Genomic DNA, 21,472 nt, shown 5'->3' with positions numbered 1-21,472 from the left:
ACCTCCTGTCTGAGAGTTGGAGCAGGCTTCCTGGAGCTCAAACCCCTCCCGCATGTCCATTCGCCCAAGCCTTTGTTCTACCACCTCAGGACCACTGAGAGAGATAATCCTCCTCTCATGTTCCGAGCAGGGTGGAGCTGATGGAGTTGATTTGAAAGCCCCCTTTGCAAGCCATCTGGCTGGCATCTAAAATTACTGCCAATGAGCGAGACAGTCATCTGGTCACCAAGCCAGGAGGCAGGAGACTTGGAGTCCAGCTCTTGGCCTAACCAACCTAGAAAGCAAGCAAGCGGGGCTGGATTGTTTAGAATCACAAACCTTTAGAGCTGGAAGGGACCTTAAATGGGGGCAGAATGTACAGATGTTCCCATAGAGAGGCAATCATTAAAATGATGCATTTGAAACACTAAGCTTGGAAAATCTCTTACTCAAAAGTTAGGCTTTTCAAAAGTCCATTTTTAAAATATGTTGGGGAAGGGACTCATCATATGGACTCAAGTTTTCTGTTCAGGACAGAAATACTATTTGTGAGTAGAAACCAGGTCAGTCTTTTTTTTTAATTTATTTTTTTAACATCTTTATTGGAGTATAATTGCTTTACAATGGTGTGTTAGTTTCTGCTTTATAACAAAGTGAATCAGTTATACATATACATATGTTCCCATATCTCTTCCCTCTTGTGTCTCCCTCCCTCCCACCCTCCCTATCCCACCCCTCTAGGTGGTCACAAAACACCGAGCTGATCTCCCTGTGCTATGCGGCTGCTTCCCACTAGCTATCTATTTTACCTTTGGTAGTGTACACATGTCCATGCCTCTCTCTCACTTTGTCACAGCTTACCCTTACCCCTCCCCGTGTCCTCAGGTCCATTCTCTAGTAGGTCTGAGTCTTTATTCCCGTCCTGCCCCCAGTTTCTTCATGACCTTTTTTTTTTTTTTTAGATTCCATATATATATGTTAGCATAAGGTGCTTGAAACCAGGTCAGTCTTGATTGTTATACTGAGTTTTCTTTGATTATTTATTTGTTTGTTTGTTTGTTTGTTTGTTTGTTTTTTGGCTGCACAGCATGCAGGATCTTAGTTCACCGACCAGGTATCAAACCCGTGCCCCCTGAAATAGTAGCTCCAAGTCTTAACCACTGGACCAGCAGGGAAATCCCTCTCTGATAATTTAGATTAGATTAATCTAACAACTGGATAACAAATTTATTCACAAATGCAGGCTTGTAGAAGAATTTTAATACAGCAAATGGGTAAACTCACTTACTAAGTGTGTGATCTTGGGCAAATGACCAGATCTCTCATAGTCTCAGTTTCCTCATCTGTACCATGAAAAGACTGGATTTCATTAGGTGAAGTAGTTTGCTCAAATGGATGTGTAAGCTTTTCCCCTTATTTCGCCTGATAAAACATTTCCAAATTATGACAAATCTCTGACCAAAACTGTTATCCTGCTTTCTATCCTTAACTTTCCAACATGGTCTAGTTAATTCCTCTTCTCTTAGTCTTTTCCACCTGTTGGTCCAAACTGTCTCCAGTTGGTACCCACAATTCCCAGGGCTTGGAGAGTTGAGGCTGGTTCATCTAAACAGGGGTAGTCCTGGCTCCAGGGAATAGGGGTCCCCTCTACCAGGAGTCTGCACAATCAGAAGATTCCTATCGGTACATTGGGACAGAATGTGGATGGAGGAGGTTTTATCCTTTTAGGATTGGTGGAAAGACCCAGACTTTGGAATCAATTGGACTGGGTTTGAATCCTAGCTCTGCTATGTGTGACTGGTAATCTCAGTTAGTTCCTCACTTAAAATTGATGATAACTAATATCCACCTTGCAGGATTATTGGGTTAGAATGAAATAATATAATATAGCTAAAATATTGAGTACATAGTAGGTTTTCAGTAAATGGTAGCTACTATAGACTTAGCTCTGATCAAAGTAGAAAGCAGAAGTCCCTGCCCAGATATCTAGGCAAAATGTAGATGTTCAAAGTAGCATTGGACTTTCCTAAAAATTTAGGCTAAAATATCATTCAAAGGCATTTTTAGTCATTGATAAATTAAGTCACCATATTGTTTCCATGAATATCCTACAAACAAATGTAACAACCAACCTCATAAAAATGTTTAAGCTTTTTAAATTCAAAGAACTTAAACAAAAATGTTACATCTGGTAAACATTTTATTTTTAAAAATCGAGATTAGGGGAAAAAAATCAAGATTATAGTAGCCGAACCTGATAACAAATTTTACCCACAAATATTGAATATCTATATTAGGTATAAACGGAAACCAGCTGTAGTTTTTAATGCAGTGAATGGAGCAAAGAAATGTGCAAACCAATCCAAATGTTTATAAACCAAGGACTCCTCGGGGACTCAGTGCCCTGACTTTATGTTTTTTTTAAACAGAGAGTCAAGCTTTGTTCATACTTGAATTATGTACTTTGCATAAGTCATGCAATTTAACTTTAAGCCACAGGACTGAAAAGAGAATGAGCTCAGACCGACTGCAGAAGGAGACTGTAAGCAAGTAAGGGCATTAATCAAAGTGCAAGAGGCAGCCCTTACTGCTGGCTCTGTCCTTCTCCAGCCTGCTCCTGCCGGATTTTGGGTTCCTTGTGCCTGACTCATCAAAGAGGCCAAAACAGGTTAAAATTTTCATCACGGAAAAGGGATTTGTCTGTTAAATGAACGTTTGTCCCTATGCCCTGAGGAGGTTGGTGAGCACATAATTTTTAAAAATCATAAATGAGTGCATACCCTTGCCACTTGTAATCATGACAAAGCTTAAGTAATTCGGGCATGAGCATGGTTTTTTTTTTTTTTTTTTATGTGCAAAACAGGATTTACTAGTCGAGAATGTCTGTCTAAACAAGCTCATCCATCTAAATGCTTTCAACTACAGCTCAAATTTGTTTAATACAAGCAGGTTCGGTAAACAAGCCACATTTGCTCGTTGAATGTTTTGGAACATCACAAAATAAACCAATACGTGGCTTTTAGGCTCGATTTGACAGACGGTAGACAGAGAACCCCACTGGGAGGTTTGGAAACCACTTGCCCTGGCATCCGGCTTACAAGCACAAGTAAGGGACCTGACCACATTCACCACCCTGCCCCTGTAAAGTGGACATAACGCTATTCACTCATTTTGTGGGAGCCTGATCTGGATTACTGTCCTTGTCACTGTCATTTATTATCTCAAGCAGAGGAGGCAGCGACTTCATTCTATGTGGTCAGAGTAGATTCTGTATCATGTATATTTAGCTTGCATGATAATAATTTGTGAGTATTTTAATGTGAATGTCTAGCTTTCAAGTGTTACTAATGAGGACTATCTGGACAGACACCAAGGGCATCAAATGTCTAAGTGTTCACCTCAACCTCCTCCAACCCCACTTTAAGGACCCTGCTTTATAGATGACCATATATTAAATTGGTACCTTGCAACTGAGCGTTATAGGCTCACTAATTCTCAACCTCCATGGTGAAGGAGGAATTAGCCTAGGGATACTCCATCCTAATTTTCTGTCGCTGTCAATGCTAACCAGAGCTCATAGAGCAATGATGGTGGGGGCGGGGAAGATGGGTCCACCATCGGGGTTAGACCAGGAGCTACTGTTTCCGTTAAAGCCACGTTTATTTCTGGAGTAGTTGTGGGAGAGAGATGTGCTCCAAAGCGAAGAGGACTCGGAGTGGTTCAGGTATGACCGACCATCTGGACAACCCAGCTCAGAGACTCTAAAGTGTACGGGATAGAGGTGGGCTGGATACTTTCCATACATTGAGCTAAAAAATCACTTGCGTTCGGTGGAAGGAGACAGAATGAGAGCTAGAAACAAAAGATCCGGCTGTGAAACCTAGTACCTAAGTTCAGATGTTCAAATACATTTTCTCCTTTAAAAAAATTCTGGGCAACTTAAATGTTTTGCTAACCTGATTATTTGCAGCCAGTTCTTACAGAAGAGAGAGGCAACCCCAGAAAAGATTAATTCATTTTTGCACGTGTTAAAATTAATTAACATTAGCATATTTAGTGATGCAATAGGCAATTAAAGACTTTTGGAGAAATAAGAAGAAGAAAAACGTACGTATTATATATTCAAAATCAGTCTCATAACATTTTCGAAAAATGTTGGCTTATGTCCAGGATCTAAGGCTGGGGGTGGGTATGGTTTCTTTGTAGCTGAAGAAAGAGTAGAAAAGAATCTGTTCCATTTCCTTAAAAATAAAAGACTTCATGTTTTATACAGCATGGTAAATGAAATGCTTTTCTGATTTTTACCTGCCGGCAGGATCTGGAGCAAATTTTGCTAGCAAGCTATTCTGTTTTCCTCTCTTTTGGAACATGGTGACACTGGTTTTGTAGCAAAACAGTCTTTGCTTATTAGGCATTTCTTCAAAATCCTGAATAAGCAGCTCCTTCCACATTTTTTGTTCCACATGTTAAACATTTCATTGCAATTTGAGCTTCGCCTGTGTGTGTGTGTGCATGTGTGTGCGTGTGTGTGTGTGTTGATAGGAAAGATTGAAAGGGGATGTATCAGAATTCTTGACGGTTTTTTGTTTAAAAAATTAATTCCTACGATTATGTATTGGAGTCTCTACAGAAGGTGATTCCAATTTATTACACACAGCCAAAGTAAAGCCCATCAATCTTGAGCAGCGGCAGTAGGGAGGGGATATGGAAGAAGACATGAAATTCGGTGTTTAAGTAGATGAGATTTAATTTTCGGAAAACATTTCACTCATAAAACAGATAGCACCCCAGTGTCAGCCCTGACCTCCATGATGTCAGTGTCATCGTGGGAGCGTAGCTAAGCCTCAAAGTAAAACAAAGAAACATTGCATGTCAGCTCAACACCATTTCTTCCCTTACACTATGTACAGTATATATACACAAAGCCTTTTGGTACTCCTGTTAATGGCTGGTTACTTTACGTTCTAGCCTTTGGAGGAGGAGGAAGGAGAAAAATCATTTTGCATTTCCTAGGTTCTGAGCAAGTACAGTATGCCGTTGCAAGACGTAACATATTTAGGTCAGTGTCCTAAGGACAGCTTTTATTTTATCGCTCGTGATGGTCAGCTATACATCGAAAGGAACTCAGCATCAGTTTATTTTTCTGTAAGTGCTTTTATTCTGCTTTTAAGTTTCAGCAAATTCATTCACATTTTAATACCATTCCGACCGGGGAGGTATCTGCCGTTCTGTACTGCAGATACATTTAGCAGAATACATTTACACGGCTTGTGGTTAGAGGTTATAGCACGGATACAGACAGCTGATCACGCATTCTTCTACAAGCCTGCCGGCACCATTTGGGATTCTGAAAAATAATCTAGAAATGCTACACCCTTTACAATATTATTCTTTACGTTGCAGTAGCTTAAAAGGTTTGTCCTTGTCATTGTTGCTAGCCATCCTGTGAAATTAACAGTCTGTAAAATGCATCCCGAACCAGATACATACTGTACTGAAAGCTTTCTTCAAGAAGAAGATGTGTGACAGTGTCCGTTCCAGCTTATTTTCTTCCTGAGCAGAAGGATTGTTTGATGCTCAGAAGCAGAAGGGCACATTCAGTGTGCAGCCGCTCTGCTGAACTGTATGAAATGCCTTCTACTGTCTGGTTGCAGAATTTGGAGTTTGCTAAACAGTGTTTAGTGATTGGGCTCATCTTGCATCACCAGTTGATGACATTTTTCTTTGTTCCCTCCTACCCAGTTGAACCAAGACTCTGAGGCTGATATGCAATGTCACTTACAACATTAATCAGACCCTGCATTTAAGGTGAGCTGTCCTTTGCCTCCTCCTTCCCCAGCGCTCGTGTGCTGCCTGCAGTGCGTATCTTGCTTCTGCGAGCCTAAGATGGCAGGCAGGATTAGCCGTGCTTGTGCTGTGTGTGCATGCTGTGTATAGAATTCATTACACGTTGCCTAGTATTTCAGATGTGAGTATGTAAATGCTCGGGATGCCGTATCATCTGGTAGCGAAGACTTGTTTTTGCCTCATTACAGCCTTAGCTATTTCAGCATCACCTTTCAGCTCCGATTCATTTGCTTCTGGATGTTTGCTTTTCATCACATTCCAAATAGAATTTTACCTTTTTTTTTTAACAAAGCCAAAAAAAAAAAAAAAAACCCTAAAAACAAAAACAACAACAAAACTCTGCTACCAGATGGTGTCTCCCCTTTCTTCTTGCATTTGCTGTCTTTTAAATAATGTATGTTGTATTGTTAATTAATGTGAATATCAAATTAAACACTTGAAACTTACATGTTCATTATGCGGGTAGGAGGCAAGGTGGAATCTATTTTTAACTCTTATGCACTCCATGGTGTGCAAACAACTTGGTTCTGAAATTTGTGTTTTCAGTCCTGGTGTCAGTGGTTTGATTTTCAGCAGCTGTGCCAGTGGCCTTTGCAGTGGTCAGCTCCAGGCTTTGAACTCTCAGAGGAGGAAGGGAAAAAAATTCAACACGCTACTTCCTTGGTTGCAGCCTCAGAGAAACCTTGGATGAGAAACTTCTTTTCTCAAACCTGTTTTCCTGTTGATAAATTCAGTTCTCGTGATCACAGTACATTCAAGCTGTTCTGCGTAGGGTTTTGTGTGTGTGTGACAATTGCATCTAAAACTTGAGAGCAAGAAGACGGAGAAATCAGTTGGTCTCCATCGCTTTACATAAAAATGGCTGAATGTCTTGTGACGCTAGCACCGCATTAAGTGCTACATACAGGTAGGTTGACATTTGCATGTTTTATAGATTTTTTTCGAGCCATGTAGCAAGAACATTAAATAGATTGGAATATGACTTTTAAAACAAATTAAATAAGACAGTTGTAATTGGGAGGGGAGGGTATTCAGTTGGGTGGCCTTTCCCATTCAGATACTATACAAATATATAGCTTTTATAAACTTAGAAAATGATTCTGCTATACAAGTGAGATGATTCCTCCTAAAAAATCATATATATGATAGGTGTGGCGCCATTAGACCACAAAAGAATTTTTTGAAAAGTCTGTGGATTCAGCTCCATTTTAGCTTGAAACTAAAAATAAATGGGTTTCTGGAGATAATTCTGAACAGCGCAAATAAGCTTAATAAGAAACATTTAAAATATTTAAATTTTAAGAAGCGGTCTTTAAACGTGTTGTATGAAAGATGAAAATAAAAACTGAGAGGCTTCCAAAATCAATTTTAGATAATGTACAAGAATAAATGCATTATTTGTATATGTATTATTTGGGGAGATGAGGAATCACAATTTTAAAGGGGGAAATATTAAATATAGATGGCTCTGTTAGAAGAAAAATAGCCTCACTGAGTGAAACAGAGTCCCTAGAATGGTTCACTGCAAACCATACAGCTGTGGTTCTGTAAGCACCAAATTCTAGCACTTTTCAAAATAAATTCATGGGTTCTTTCCTTTGAGCTTAACTTCTCAAATATATTTTAGTTTCAAATTAACACTGGGCCAGAACCTGTTTCTTTAGTAACCACATCTTATTTTAAAATGCAGTAACAGATATGCAAAAGGCAGTCTTTAAAAAAAAATGTTTCATGAAAATTTTGCAGTTCTTTTTCCTCTCATGTAGAGTCTGAACTGGTTTTAGACGTTTATACATGCGGTCTTCAAGCCTTAAAAATTAAGCCATATTTCTATACATAGAAACCTTGCACAGTAAGAGCTTTTTCTTTTCCCCTTTGTGCTCAGCACTTTCAAAATTAAGGTTTTCTTTGTCATGTGCTCCAGAATGCTGGTCAAGGCTTGTGTGCAAAGGTGTAGTTTCATTATCACGAGTTCACCAGCGCCACTGAAACAATAGATATCTCAGACATTCTGAGAATCAGAAAATGCTTATGCTGTTGTTTTGCCTGATTCCTCCATTGGTAACCTCTGAGCTCTCAGTAGAGAAGGACCCAAACTCAAGCCCACCCCAGCCCCAACTATAAGTGCACATGGAGCCTCTGTGCAACCATCTTTGTAGGTGTGTTAGGAGGGAGATGCTGCCAAACCCAAAACCTCCCTGAGGTTTGCTCCAGTACGTAGAACATCGAGCTGCAGAACCATCTGGGTAAATAGTTGCTTTATCTTAGCAGTTTGTCTAATATTCCAAAGCACTGTCTATAAAATCAAACCTCTAATGGACTAAAGATTTCTTGTTGTTGTTGTTGTATTGTTGTTTTGAGGCCAACTTAAATATTTTGCTTGGAGTTTTTTCTCTGGTTCAATTATATGAGAACATGATTCATCTCACAGTGATTTTGTTCTCTGGGCTTGCCATGAAGTATCCTTCTTGCAATACCTTTTTTTTTTTTTTTTTTTTTTTTGCTGTTTGGGAGCCATTTTCCTTCTCGCCTGTGACTTAAAAAGACTAAGTACATTTTGCATATAGCATCAATCAGAGGATCGTAAACTGAAGGGAAATGTCGGAACCCTGATTCAGCATTGCCTGTTTATTTTAGTATCAGTAGCATTAACAGTTGCAGTAGGATCAAGCTAATTGTCACTCGTTCTTGAGCAAATAATGAGCCCAGCATTTGTAATTAAAACACTATTGCTGTTCGGAAAGATTACAAGTCAATGTCTTCTATTTTGATAGGCTGGTACAAATTAATCATTTTGAACCCATTTGAATCTTAATCACAAGATTAGATGGATTCAATGGAATTGTTTTACCCTAAAATTGAATGCCTGAGAGATTCAACAGTGTATTTCTTCTCTGTAAAATGTCGATCCTTTTGTTTTTAACTCAAGCATGGTTGTGTTACCTTATAGATTTTCATACCTCATGATTTTTTGTGGCATTATTCATTTATGTTGCTCTTGGTCTCTCCTAAAAGAATTTTAAACACAAGTCAAGGAGCTTGAAAGCCAAATAAGACTGTTGGGAAGTATACTGTACCATTGTCATTGTAATTAATAGACCAGTGAATGGAAGAATAATTATTATTTATTACTTTGTTGTGTTTCGCCTTAATGCTTTGCCTTCATATTTCACCAGGCATAAAGCTTTTCTAAACTTACCCATTTACAATTATCATTGGATTTCCTGCCGATTGTAGAGGATGGCACTTATCCCTTCTCACTGTTGAAAAGGCAGTGCTTAACCCATTTATACTTTTTGGCTAAGGTGTTTACACTGGGCAGGCCAGAGCAGGTGCGACAGGAAGAATGTGCAAACAACTGCCTTGTTCTCACCAAAACAAAATGGGCAAATCTGTGGTTTTCCGCCTGAATGATTTGTAGTCTAAAATTCTCAACTCTTTTTTCGGAGAATAGGAATTGTTTTTCCAAGCCTTAACTCAGTGAAATTACCAAAATGGCATCTCTTGCTACTAGAGGGATGTAGATCTACCTCAGCGATTTCCATGGATCCCCCATAGAGGAAATGGGTACCCAGACCACATCTTAGGGCTGGTTGATATGGGGAGATGGATCTAGAAAGATGATCTTCTCTTTAATACGCTAAGCCTTTGAGTTCCTTGGTACCATATGGTTCATTCTCGCAGCTCCCTTCCAAGGGAAATGCTGTTCTTAATGGCTTTCTTGGTAATTAAACATTCAACAAATATATTGAGTACATAATACATACCAGGCATATTCCAGAGGCTAGAAATACCGTAATGAGCAGGAGAGACCAGGGCCTGCCTCTCATAGACCCACCCACAGTGTGGTAGAGTGGTAGGGGCCAGGGGCACAAAAATAAATATGCAAACAATTAATTGGAGAAGACAAGTGCAAAGGAGAAAGAGAAGATGAAATTAAAAAAACAAGGGTGTGTTGTCGCGAGGCGAAGAGCCACTTTATTTATTTATTTGTTTTACTTTTTTTTTTTTTCTTTTTTATACGCGGGCCTCTCACTGTTGTGGCCTCTCCCGTTGCGGAGCACAGGCTCCGGACGCGCAGGCTCAGCGGCCATGGCTCACGGGCCCAGCCGCTCCGCGGCATGTGGGATCTTCCCGGACTGGGGCACGAACCTGTATCCCCTGCATCGGCAGGCGGACTCTCAACCACTGCGCCACCAGGGAAGCCCGAAGAGCCACTTTAGAATGGTTGTCCAGGGAACGCCTTCCGGAGGAGTGGTATTTAGGTGGAGACCTGGATGGTGACATGGATCCAGACAGGGGAAGGGCTGCTGGAGAGCGTTGCTAGGAAGAGGGGGTGCTCATGCTCAGACCACAAACTCCTTTCTACGAGTAACTGCCATTACATCAGAGCCAGCTCTGAGGACTTGGTGCGTTGAGCCCGACTTAGGTAAGCTGCCCCCGGAGCGAGACGGTGGGCCAGGCCCGCATGGCTGGTTTTAGTCAAATTCCCAGGACTCAGTGCCGGCAGAGTCATTGCCTTTGACCCAGACCCACCGCAACACAGCCTCAGAAGGTACAGTAAAGTTCTGGACTTTGCAGTCCTAGGTGGTATTAAAATTTGGGCACAGATTCAGTGCTAGCCCAAGAAATCCACAGAAGAAAGGAATCCCGGAGCAAGGAAATTTCTGGGAAGCCTGTTGCTTTATTTTCCTTAAGAACTCCAGAACTTCAATTCGTGGCAAAACATTGAGAGAGCCGCTTCCTTTAATTTTTGTTTTCAAAGGCAAGAGGTGGAAGGGTCTGTCCTACCTTGCCAGTAAATTGTCTTTGACCTCTGACCACCTCAAACGCTTCAGTTTCTGCGGAACTCTGTTGGTGGCTTTGTAAAGACCTCACTGCTTGGAGTGTTCTTTCTCTATTTGAACAAATAATACTAAGGAAATTATTCAGAACCAGAACTCTTTCATGCCTTTTAGGTTCATCTGCTAATGAAGCTCCAAGAGCAAAGGGATAGGTTTGCTCTACACCTTAGAAACCATAAGACCCTTCAAAGTCTTCTCAATGTTTCAGAAGCATCTTCTAACACTGATTCACAATTTAGTGGGCTTTGCTTATCACAAGTTAGAAGTAGCCTGGCTGACTCCTTACACTTTGTTTGGTTTTGACTAGCCATAAAACATTCCGCTGCATGAAGAATGTTCTAGCTCTTTGTAGTAGACTATTGCCCATCAGCGGGGAGGGGCTTCAACTGTTCAGTTCACTTCTTCAAATATTTGTTGAGCATCTACTGTGTGACAGGCACCACTACAACCCAGGCAGAATGGAAATGTGACACGAAATTCCCCGTGAAGCTCACGTCCACTTTCACAAGGCTAGGGGGTTGTATGGACAGGTACAATTGTATATCCTCTCTGTTCCAGAAAGAAATGAATGGCATGCTGCTCTCTTAGTGGCCTTTTATACTGTTTCCTGAAGGCTAGCCTTCAGTTTGGGGGCATCTCGACCAATGGAAACGATGGTTCTTCCCTGGGACTCTGTGTCTCATCCTCAATCACCTTCCCCAAATGTCTTGGTTCCTAATAAGCCACCGTATGTCTGGCTGCCCGTCTCCAAGCTGGTCTGCCTGGCCTAGCAGGTGACCTCCATAATGGCTGCCACTCTTTCGCATTCATGAGCAGATGTTAAGTTGAGAAGTCCTTGAATGCAAACATTTGCATTCGTGATGCAGGCAAGATGCTTCTGCTTTTTTACCTTCCCTGACAGACAGTGGGGGTCTCCCTGCTGGCCGTTCTGCTTCTGTGGGAAGCAGGTAAATCAAAGACCAATTGCCAAAGCGCTTGTCTTTGTTAGGTGATCCCAGCATGGCGCTGCCACGGCCCAAACATCTCATTGACCAGAAAATGGCTCTTTTGATCTTGTAATTCATTTTGCATCTTTTCCTTTCATGACTTTCTTGCTTCTGCAGCTATTCCTGTTCAGGGTTCGAGACTAGCATTTGGGTCTACAGTCACTATATTTGGCCTGTGGAGGAAGTTTGTTTTCTGGTTCGGTTTTGTTTTTAAAATGCCAGTATAAATACTTGTTCTGCGTTCATAAAATGCTGTGAAGACTTTCATGATTTTTTTTATATGATTAAACAAACCTCTTCCTTACCCCGTGGTCATTGCTGCCAAATAGATATTTTGAAATTCCGTTTTTTTTGTTTTTTTTTTTTTGCCTGCTCAAATCTTCTACCCTGTCTGAGGCCTTACTCTAATTAAGGCCTCACAGTCCTGCCCATCTTCCCCAGCACTGAGCATGACGTAGAGTCCCTGCCCCGAGGGCCTTACAAGTCAGTGAGACGAGGAAACAAAAGCCACCAGCTGAGAATGTGGTTAAATCCCAGAAGGGCAGTGCCCTTGTCATTTTTTCCCCTTTTCTCTTGTTTCTTGAGCTGTGGGAGGGAAGCAGGGGACCTTTAGTAGGGAAAGAGAGGGGCATCACTGAAAGATCAGAAAATGCAGGATATTGGGGAGACACTGTGGAAGGGCCATCGAGGAGGCAAAGTGGGGAGACCGCAGCAAGGAGGCGGGGAGGGGCGTGCGGAGAATCAGGAAGAGGGAACAAAGCGGGCAGTCGGGAGGCCGGCTGCTGTGCTGCACCCTGAAGCTGGGGGCCTGGGGTACGAGGGAGGAGTGGGAAGGGTTGCAACGCGTAGAAGGAGGCTGGGAGAGCCCCTGAGATGCAGGCTGCGGGCCTGCTGTGTAGGGACTGGGTGCTCTCACGTTCTGTCTGGTTCGGCCGCAATGTTGGCCTTAGGGCTTAACCGTCCCACGTTGACTGTTATGAAAAGCCCACAGATGGGCATCCTTAAGGGTGATTTATCCCAGAAGCTTATGCAGTCTCTATCCCAAGGCTCCTATTCTACATGCTGAGGATGCCAGAGCCCACCCCCCAGCCCTGCTGCCGTCACTTGACTAGAGCTGGGTTAAACTTTAAATGAGCAGATGTTTACAGGGGTTGTGACCAAATGCTTTTGGTTTTCCACAAAGCTCAGCCTGGAGATTGACCCAAAATACCCATTTTAAGCAGCAGACTTTAGAAACTCTTTTGCCCAAAGTCATGTTGCCCTCACAGGTGTGCTGCTCTGCTTTTGGAGCCCCCAAAGCCTGTCTTCCTTACTCTTCACCCACCTTTCCAGGCCCTGGTCTGAGTGCCTGGTAAACCATCCCCAGTGGATATTCTGATTGAATTCCGTGGTCTCCAGAAGCACTGCCCCTGCTGGCACACCAGCACGTAACGCTGCCATCATCCGGCACTTCTTTTTGTTTGTTTGTTTTTTACATCTTTATTGGAGTATAATTGCTTTATAATGGTGTGTTAGTTTCTGCTTTATAACAAAGTGAATCAGTTATACATATACATATGTTCCCATATCTCTTCCCTCTTGCGTCTCCCTCCCTCCCTCCCTCCCTCCCTCCCTATCCCACCCCTCTAGGTGGCCACAAAGCACCACCGAATTGATCTCCCTGTGCTATGCGGCTGCTTCCCACTAGCTATCTATTTTACGTTTGGTAGTATACACATGTCCATGCCTCTCTCTCACTTTGTCCCAGCTTACCCTTCCCCCTCCCCATATCCTCAAGTCCATTCTCTAGTAGTTCTGTGTCTTTATTCCCATCTTACCCCTAGGTTCTTCATGACCTTTTTTTTTTTTTCTTAGATTCCATATATATGTGTTAGCATACGGTATTTGTTTTTCTCTTTCTGACTTACTTCACTCTGTATGACAGACTCTAGGTCCATCCACCTCACTACAAATAACTCAATTTCGTTTCCTTTTATGGCTGAGTCACATATATACAATGGAATATTACTCAGCCAGTACTTCTTGCTCAGCTCTCACGGGAACGTGAAGCACAGACTTCAGTTGCTGTGTGCAACTTAGACTCACTTTATTCTGTCATTGAGGGAACTGTGGCCCGGAGAAGTTCTGATTTCTCCAGGTCACTCAGAGAGTTAAGTGGCCACGCCTAACTCCCAGTCCAGTGCACTTTCTGCTAAACCAAGCTGCTTTTAGGTCACATGGGAAGCCCAGTTCTAAGCCAGAGGTTGGCAGACTTTTTCCGTAAAGGGCCAGATAGTAAATATTTTAGGCTCTGTGGATCAAGGCAAAACTGAGGGTGATATGTAGGTATTTATATAACAACAAAGAAAACAAATTTCTATTAACTCTTTATTGATGAAGTTCAAAACATACTAATATATAATATGAAGTATAATAATAATTATATATGTTTTATATATATACACATAGCACCATAGATACAGAAATGAGTGGCCATGCCTGTGTCCCAGTAAAATTTCACTTATGGACAATGAAATTTGAACTTCATGTAATTTTCATGTCATGAAATATTATTTTACTATTGATTTATTTTTTCAGTCATTTAAAGATGTCAAAAACATCCTCAGCTTGAAGGTTGTACAAAAACAGGTGGCAGGCGAAATTGGCCTGTAGGACGTAGTTTGTGGACCCATTTTCTAAGTCAAAAGCTGCAAACTGGGGGCCCATTGGTCAGTCCAACCCATATATGTACTTTGCTTGACTTCTAACAAGAATTTTAATTGAATCCATTGCCAACTTACTGTTTTCTATTTTTTGAATTGTACTTTTTACTTCTAATTATAAAAGTAATATATATCTACTTTGAAATAATTTGGAATGTTAACATTTTGGCATGCATTCCTTCAGTCCTTTATCTATGCCTGGCGATTTTTTTAATAGTTGAGATAATATAGACAATTTTGTATCTTCTTTTCATTTACTTAATATCATATCATAAGCATTTTATATCATTTTAAAGTCTTTCATTAACATAATCTTTTAAAACTTTATTATGAAAATCTTAAACATGCATACAATATGAAAAAACTATGGGCTTCCCTGGTGGCGCAGTGGTTGGGAGTCCGCCTGCTGCTGCAGGGGACACGGGTTTGTGCCCTGGTCCGGGAAGATCCCACATGCCGCGGAGCGGCTGGGCCCATGAACCATGGCCGCTGAGCCTGTGTGTCCGGAGCCTGTGCTCCGCAACGGGAGAGGCCACAACAGTGAGAGGCCTGCGTACCGCAAGAAAAAAAAAAAAATGAAAAAACTGGTTTAATGAACCCCCCTGTACAGTCCTCGCCCAGCTTCAACAGTTCTCAATGGCTGGCCAATCTTGTTTCATGTAAATCCTCTCCTGTATTATTTTAAAGCAAATCCCAGATCATATCGCTCTATTGCTAAATATTTTAGTATGATTCTCTAAAAGACAAGGATACTAAGAGAAGACACTTTTTTTTTTGAGGAAATAAATGCTAAAGTATTTAGGTGTGGAAGAGGATGTTTGCAACTTACAAATGATTCAAGAAAAAAAAATAGCTAAAAAGATATGATTGGAGTATACGTATATAGTTTTTTGGTACTATTCTTGCAACTCTTCTATAACTTTGAAATAGTTCTAAATTAAAAGTTTTAAAAATATGGAATCCTAAAAAACAATTTAAAAAATGTCGATTAGTAAGAAAGAAAAATAACCACATGATATCGCTTTACAAATAAACTTATTTACAAAACAGAAACAGACTCACAGAGAACTTACGGTTACCAGGGAGGAAGGGTTGGGGTAGGGAGAGTTACGGAGTTTGGGATTGACATGTACACACTTTCTATATTAAAAAAAAAAAAAAAAAAAAAAAAGGAAGAAAAAGAACCACAGCATCATTATCACACCAACAAATAACAATAATTCTTTAATAACTTCAAATATCATAGTCAGCATTCAGATTTGTCCAGTTAGGTCATTAAAAAAAAAAAAAAACTTGTTCAAAGCACAATTCCAAATGAGGTCCATACAGTGCAATTAATATTCCCTTAAATTTCACTTAATCTGTAGGTTTCCTTCCCTCTCTTTCTTTCATCCTTGCTATTGTCATAAAAATTTTGTTGAAGAAACAATTTGACTCATAGAGTTTCCTCAAATCGGAAATTTCAGATTACATTCCTTGGTGCTGTTTTTCTGTTTTTAAATTTAATTTTATTTATTTATTTTTTATACAGCAGGTTCTTATTAGTTATCTATTTTATACATATTAGTGTATATATGTCAATCCCAATCTCCCAGTTCATCCCACCACCACCCCCCAACTGCTTTACATGTTCCTCTGTCTCAGAGACTTTCTGTAAATTGGTCATTACAGCTAGAGGACCTGATCAAGACACAGAATATATTTTATATAAAAGTCCTGATTTGGGATTCATTGGAATATTCTGCAGATCTGGCATTCCCACCTGGCAACAATTGGTCGGGGGCTGGGTCGTGACAACCCCATTCCCCATTTAGGTGGGACATGAATGATCCTGTAGGCCCCAGTTCCTACTACTTCCTGCCTGGCTCCCGGGGCGGGAAGCTGCCACCCGCGTTCTACACACTGCCTCTGCAAGGCCCTTGGTAGACTTCTCAACACGACATCACAGGAGGCTTTTCAGGAATGTGGTGGAGATTAGAGAAGATGATTTGGACAGGGACTTTCTTAAAATGCTTAAAGGGAAAGAGAGAAGCAGCCATATAAGAGGAAGCCAAGCGACAGAACTTGGTGAGTACCCAGGATGCGGGGAAGAGAGAAGTAAAACAATAAATTAAATTAATAGTGCGTGAAGAATGGGAGGCGGAATGAGTTACAGATTCCTAACCCACGGTGGGAAACAAAGGAAGCAAGTGGGTTTCAAAGGGCCACACTTTAGATTGTTTCCTATATAATGATAACATTGAAACCTTAAAAAAGAGAAAGAAGGGGCGCAGTTAATAAATTGGCCAAGAGTCTTAAATCAGAAAGCTGAAACAGGCAGTTGTAACATAACAGAAATCATGTGGGGATTAAATGAAATGAGGTACAAATCAAGGACCTCTTCCTAGAAAAGGCCGCTAGAAAAGGATCAGGAGCCATGCTGTGGAGATGTTGAAGAACTAGTAGAAATTTAAGAGAGAAGAGAATCTTAAAAGTCTTAGGATATTTTTTTCTTATTTGCAAGTGCATTGAAATGAAAAATATTATAAGGATATAAAAATATATCACAGTTAGTTGTTTTGAAAGGAATAAATTTTTACAGAAAAGAATAAAATGATGACAAGTTGGGACGTTCTTGGAAATTTCCAGATAATTCCCCATACTAAGAAGCATGATTAAGAGAGAGAATCTGTGACCGGTTATGAGGAAGGGTGGAAAGTTTTGAAGGACAGTCTGATTATGTAAGTTTTAGGCTGTGGTGTTTAAAACTGTTGCCGTGATATTTTAGTTGTTAATAACAAATTAGGGGAAATCTACTCGCTTTTGGAGAAACATTTTGGCCCTAGTGAGAAAGAAATGCCACTGTTTATGAATTCCAAAGTGGATGTAAGGAGCCATTCACTTGCTAAGCCTCTTAGGAAAACCAGAGCCGATTTCACCCTTAACAAGCTGTTGACAGCGTCTGATCAAGGTACCACCTGAAACATGTTAGCAGCACAGAAAGTGGACTGTGAAGTCAGACCTATATTTAAAATCCCTTTATGTCACTCACCATGTGACCCTGGCAGCCTACCCATGGAAAATTTCCATGGTATAAAAGTTGCTTTACATCCGGGAACTACGATTCTTACTGCTTGGATGGTAGGAACTTAGAACCCTGAATACTTGACCTCGAGCACCGACAGCCGTATGCAGATGCTTCACGCGTGTTACCCCATTTAACTGTCAAAAAGCCCTACGAGGTAAGCGTAATATGAAAATCAGCCCCATTTTACAGATGAGCAAGCCAAGGCTCAGGGAGGTTAGATAACTTGCCTAAAGTCACACAGTGACTTGTAATTTGCCTTGTAATGGACAAAGCTGGGCTTTAAACCCAGGCAGGCAGAATCCAAAGGCCAAATTGCCCCACTCTACCACCTCCCACCTTCCCATCGCTGGGCAGCACAGAGAACAGCACCTCATACTGGCACTTCCCGACTAGAAGGTCCTAATCCCCATGCCTTAGTTTTCCCAAAAGCCTCAGTGGAAGCACATAAACTTGCAATCAGACCACAGATTTCCGTAGTTTGGAATCCATGATTAACAACATGTTCGCTCAGGTTTTGTAGCTCTGATTGGCAATTACGTATACAAAAACATTGCAGGATTGTTGGGGTTTTTTTTAAGTACAAAGATGAATCATCAGTTAATAAATGCAGTTTAGTGGAATAGCTCTTTCTGAACGTGGCCCACGGAGAAGAATAAAGGGCGCTTGGCTCTGCGGAGGTTGCAACCTGCTAGCGTGCATGTGTGTGCAGGTTGCCCATCTATCAACCTTCAAAACCCTGTCTTTATTTTTAAATTACATGATGCTTTAATGTGATTTTAAGTCAGTATACTTCTCTGTGATTATGTTTTCACCGCTTTGTACACAATGTTGGAACCTCCTTTATTCATCAGAATGATCACAATCTTAAAACGTGATCAGGAGCTAGGATGCAGAATTGTGTATGCTGTATTCCACGCTAAAAACAGGATGTAAGGCGTGCAAAGAACCTACTTCTTATCCTTTATAAATTGTAACCTGGGAATGAATCTTTTCAAAGGAAAATTTTAAAATAAGATTCATACTACTGAAACGCAGGGAGCACGGATGGTTGTGTAGAAAACAAGCAAACAAAACCTGTACCTTAGAGCACTAGGCTGTTAGCTCCTCCGCAAGGCGAGTTTGTGGCAGGCCTCAGTAAATACTTTCTCAATGAGCAGTCCCTGAATCTTGGACGAGAGATCCTAGCAGGCAGTCAGTGCGCTTTATTCAAGGAAGAGGCCCGGGTCTTTTGCGTGAACTAGCTTTTATAGCACGTTAGGAAAATCAATCTAGGCCTCTCCTGTCAGCCGTGGGAAAGAGCAGGTGACACTCGATTCCCGAGAATTTAAATTAAAACTGCAGTTGACTTCTCTGAAGCCTGCCTCTTTTAAATGTGCAAGGGTTGGATGTTCTCTGGGATCTGGGTGCAGAACCCAGGGAACCCTCTGCGGACCCAGGCCTGGTTCTGATAGTGACTAGGCTCTGTGGCCGTAAAGCCCCTAAGTCGGCTGCCCTCGCGGCAGGTTCTGAATTGTGTTCTCCTCCGATGAGAGGGAGGCGGAGGCCGCTGCTCCCTTCCTGGCGTCTGGGACCGTCGTGGGTTCCCCCCACCCCGCCCCCAGTCGCACCCAGGTTGGGCCTGAGGCCTCGCGGGGCCGTGGTGCGTCCCTCCGCCGCGGCCCCGCCGTGTCCTCCCGAGGCCGCGTCCTGGGCGCGCTGATGCTCCGACATCCGGCCCGCGGCTAAGGCCGGGGAGCCCTCTTCCCGGCCAGGCTGCGTCCCCAACCCCACGCCGGGGGCGGGCCGGGCCGGCCGAGCCGAGCCGCCGGCGTCCATTTTCTGGGCGGTGCTGCGAGACGCCGCGGCCTGACTCGCGGGTCCGGAAGCGCCATGGACCCCCGGGGAACGCGCTCGCGGGGCAGCGGCCGAGCCCTGTAAGTGCCACCGCAGGGGCCGTATGCGGGACGGGTGGGCGAGACGCGGCCGGCCCAACCCCTCTTCTCCCAGGAGGGAGCCTCGAAACCCGGCCGGGGAACGCTGGCGCGGGCCTGGGAGCTCCGCGGACGTCGGAGAGCCGAGCTGCTACGGCGACCCGGCGCCCGCAGGTGCCGGGACGCCCGGGCCCGCGCCCTGGGGGAGGGGGTCCAGCCGCAGGGTCGGGCACGTTACGCCGCAGCGAGTGGCCCATCTGCGCGGCTGTGCTGGAAGGCGGGGGGCCGGGGACAAATGCGCACCCAAGGGCTGGGGACGTGACGGGCGCCGGTCCAGCAGGCTCGGGAACTGCGCTAACAGCCGCATCTCCCCTGTCCGGGACTGCGACTCGGACCCCTGTCCTGACCCATCGGGGGAACCTGAGCCTTTCCTTGGTCGAACACCAGAGCCCCTGGAATTGAAGGGGACGTGCAAAGGCAGGGCCCTGCCCCCCAGGGGCTTGCAATCTCAGCCTCCTACTTCGGCAGTAGTTAGGTCTCTTCTATTGGTACAACACGACCGCCCGCTGTTAGCCACTTCTTTGCAGGGTATATTATAAATCACCTGAGATTTTAGTCTGTCCGCGGTGCCACTTTATAACTCCTCTGCTATAGGTAAGTGACTAATTCCATTCTGGACTTCGGCCCAAATTGAATATCTCTTCTAAGGATCCATTATGGATGATACGTATTACGGTGCTTTATGTATATTTTAAAGGTTAAAGAGTTTTCTCCTAATTATGAAGCTCAACTGCTCGGTCAGGTTCTCATGGTTAAAAAGCATAGGAGGATTAAGCCCGCGGTTTCAGAGAAACTTCTGGTGAGGAACTATCTCTGAGTGTAGTGTTTTTCCAACAAGAGTAGAGACCCATTAGAAGATTGTGAAATCAGTTTAGTGGGCTACTCCTGGATTTTTTTGAAGATATAGAATATATAATGCAATATAAAAAGTAATAGAGTAGACTAGAAAATATCAGAGTGCATTGCACATAATAAGAGTAAGCATTGTTTTTTAGGCTTTGGGGCTTCAGCTTATATAATATGATTTTTAAAAACGGTGGGTCACTGTCAAAAAGTTTCTAAACCCTGACTAACAGGTTAATAACCCAGGGTTTGGAATCAGTTGAACCTGCATTTAAGTCCCAGGTCTAACATAAACTAGCTCTGTGACCTTGAACAGATTCCGTGACCTTTCAGAGCCTCTTTACGTAGCTGTAAAAATGGGGGAATGTCTCCTGTGAGGACTATATGAAGCCGCATGTGTCAATCACTTTGCCCAGTGCTTTACTTACAGTAGGTGTTCAGTACACAGGCTAATTGCAATCACTTTGGTTGCTGATATATTCAGTCCTGGCACCCAGTTATGGGACACTGCTCTCTTTCTTCTTTTTAGATCTCGACGTGGTGGAGATGGAAGACTCAGAACCAAGGATTTCCAAGTGATTTCTTCCAAAGCACGAGAAACTAACTCTGTTAAGCCTGCTCTGTTCTAACTGAGGTAACTGAATTTACATCTCTCCGTACTCTACGTGAAATAGGAAATTTTTTTTTCTGAGGGACTGAATCACTCCCAAGGAGCTTATGATTTGTTGCCAGCAATCCACCAGGTTTGGGGATTACAAAGTGACAGTGACATTTAGGCGAGCTGTTGTTACGGAGACATGAAGGGGGAACTAAGGGCTTCTCATTCCAGTTCTGTCAGTGACGGTCGTGGGAGCTTCTGTAGGTCTCTTCTTCAGGCCGGAAGGACCCACAGACGTCACTGAGGCCCAGAGAGGTTAAATGACTCTTCAGAGAGACCCAGTGGGCTGGGTGGGGACAGGCCTGGGGCTCGCATCTCAATTGCTTAGTCATGCAGTCAGCTTCTGGGCCTGCTGCAGGGTGACCACCGTGCTAGGCGCTGAGGATACAAGCGCGAAGAACCCGTCCCTGGGACACACACTGTTTGCACAGATGAGTATTGACAGCCCAGAACACTAAGCTTCACCTTTGAGGCATAGACAGGGCCCCAGATAGTGATAATAACAACTACCATTTATGAAGCACTTTTGTGTGTGAGTGCAAGGCAGTGTGTTAAGGGCTTTAAGTGCTGTGTTTT

At 42.8% G+C, this 21,472-nt stretch overlaps 1 protein-coding gene across 4 annotated transcripts in view; it reads left to right on the top strand.

The window, feature by feature from the left end:
• The window catches only part of ZBTB38 (zinc finger and BTB domain containing 38), a 119,989-nt gene that overhangs the window by 56,677 nt on the left and 41,840 nt on the right, over positions 1–21,472 (top strand). For 2 of the 4 annotated variants that reach the window (XM_081235076.1, XM_081235075.1), the window contains 2 exons: positions 5,722–5,787; positions 20,768–20,872. The gene's annotated coding sequence lies outside the window, so the exon portion shown is untranslated. Of the gene's footprint in view, positions 1–5,721; positions 5,788–19,023; positions 19,339–19,674; positions 19,990–20,767; positions 20,873–21,472 lie in introns of those variants that run through there. The other 2 variants (XM_081235074.1, XM_081235077.1) reach the window with 2 other exon arrangements.

The sequence above is a fragment of the Mesoplodon bidens genome, assembly GCF_964165515.1.
Source record: "Mesoplodon bidens genome assembly, chromosome: 5".
Classification (NCBI taxonomy): domain Eukaryota; kingdom Metazoa; phylum Chordata; class Mammalia; order Artiodactyla; family Ziphiidae; genus Mesoplodon; species Mesoplodon bidens.
Note: the sequence above shows the minus strand (reverse complement) of the source record. Positions and strands in the feature narration are given on the sequence as shown.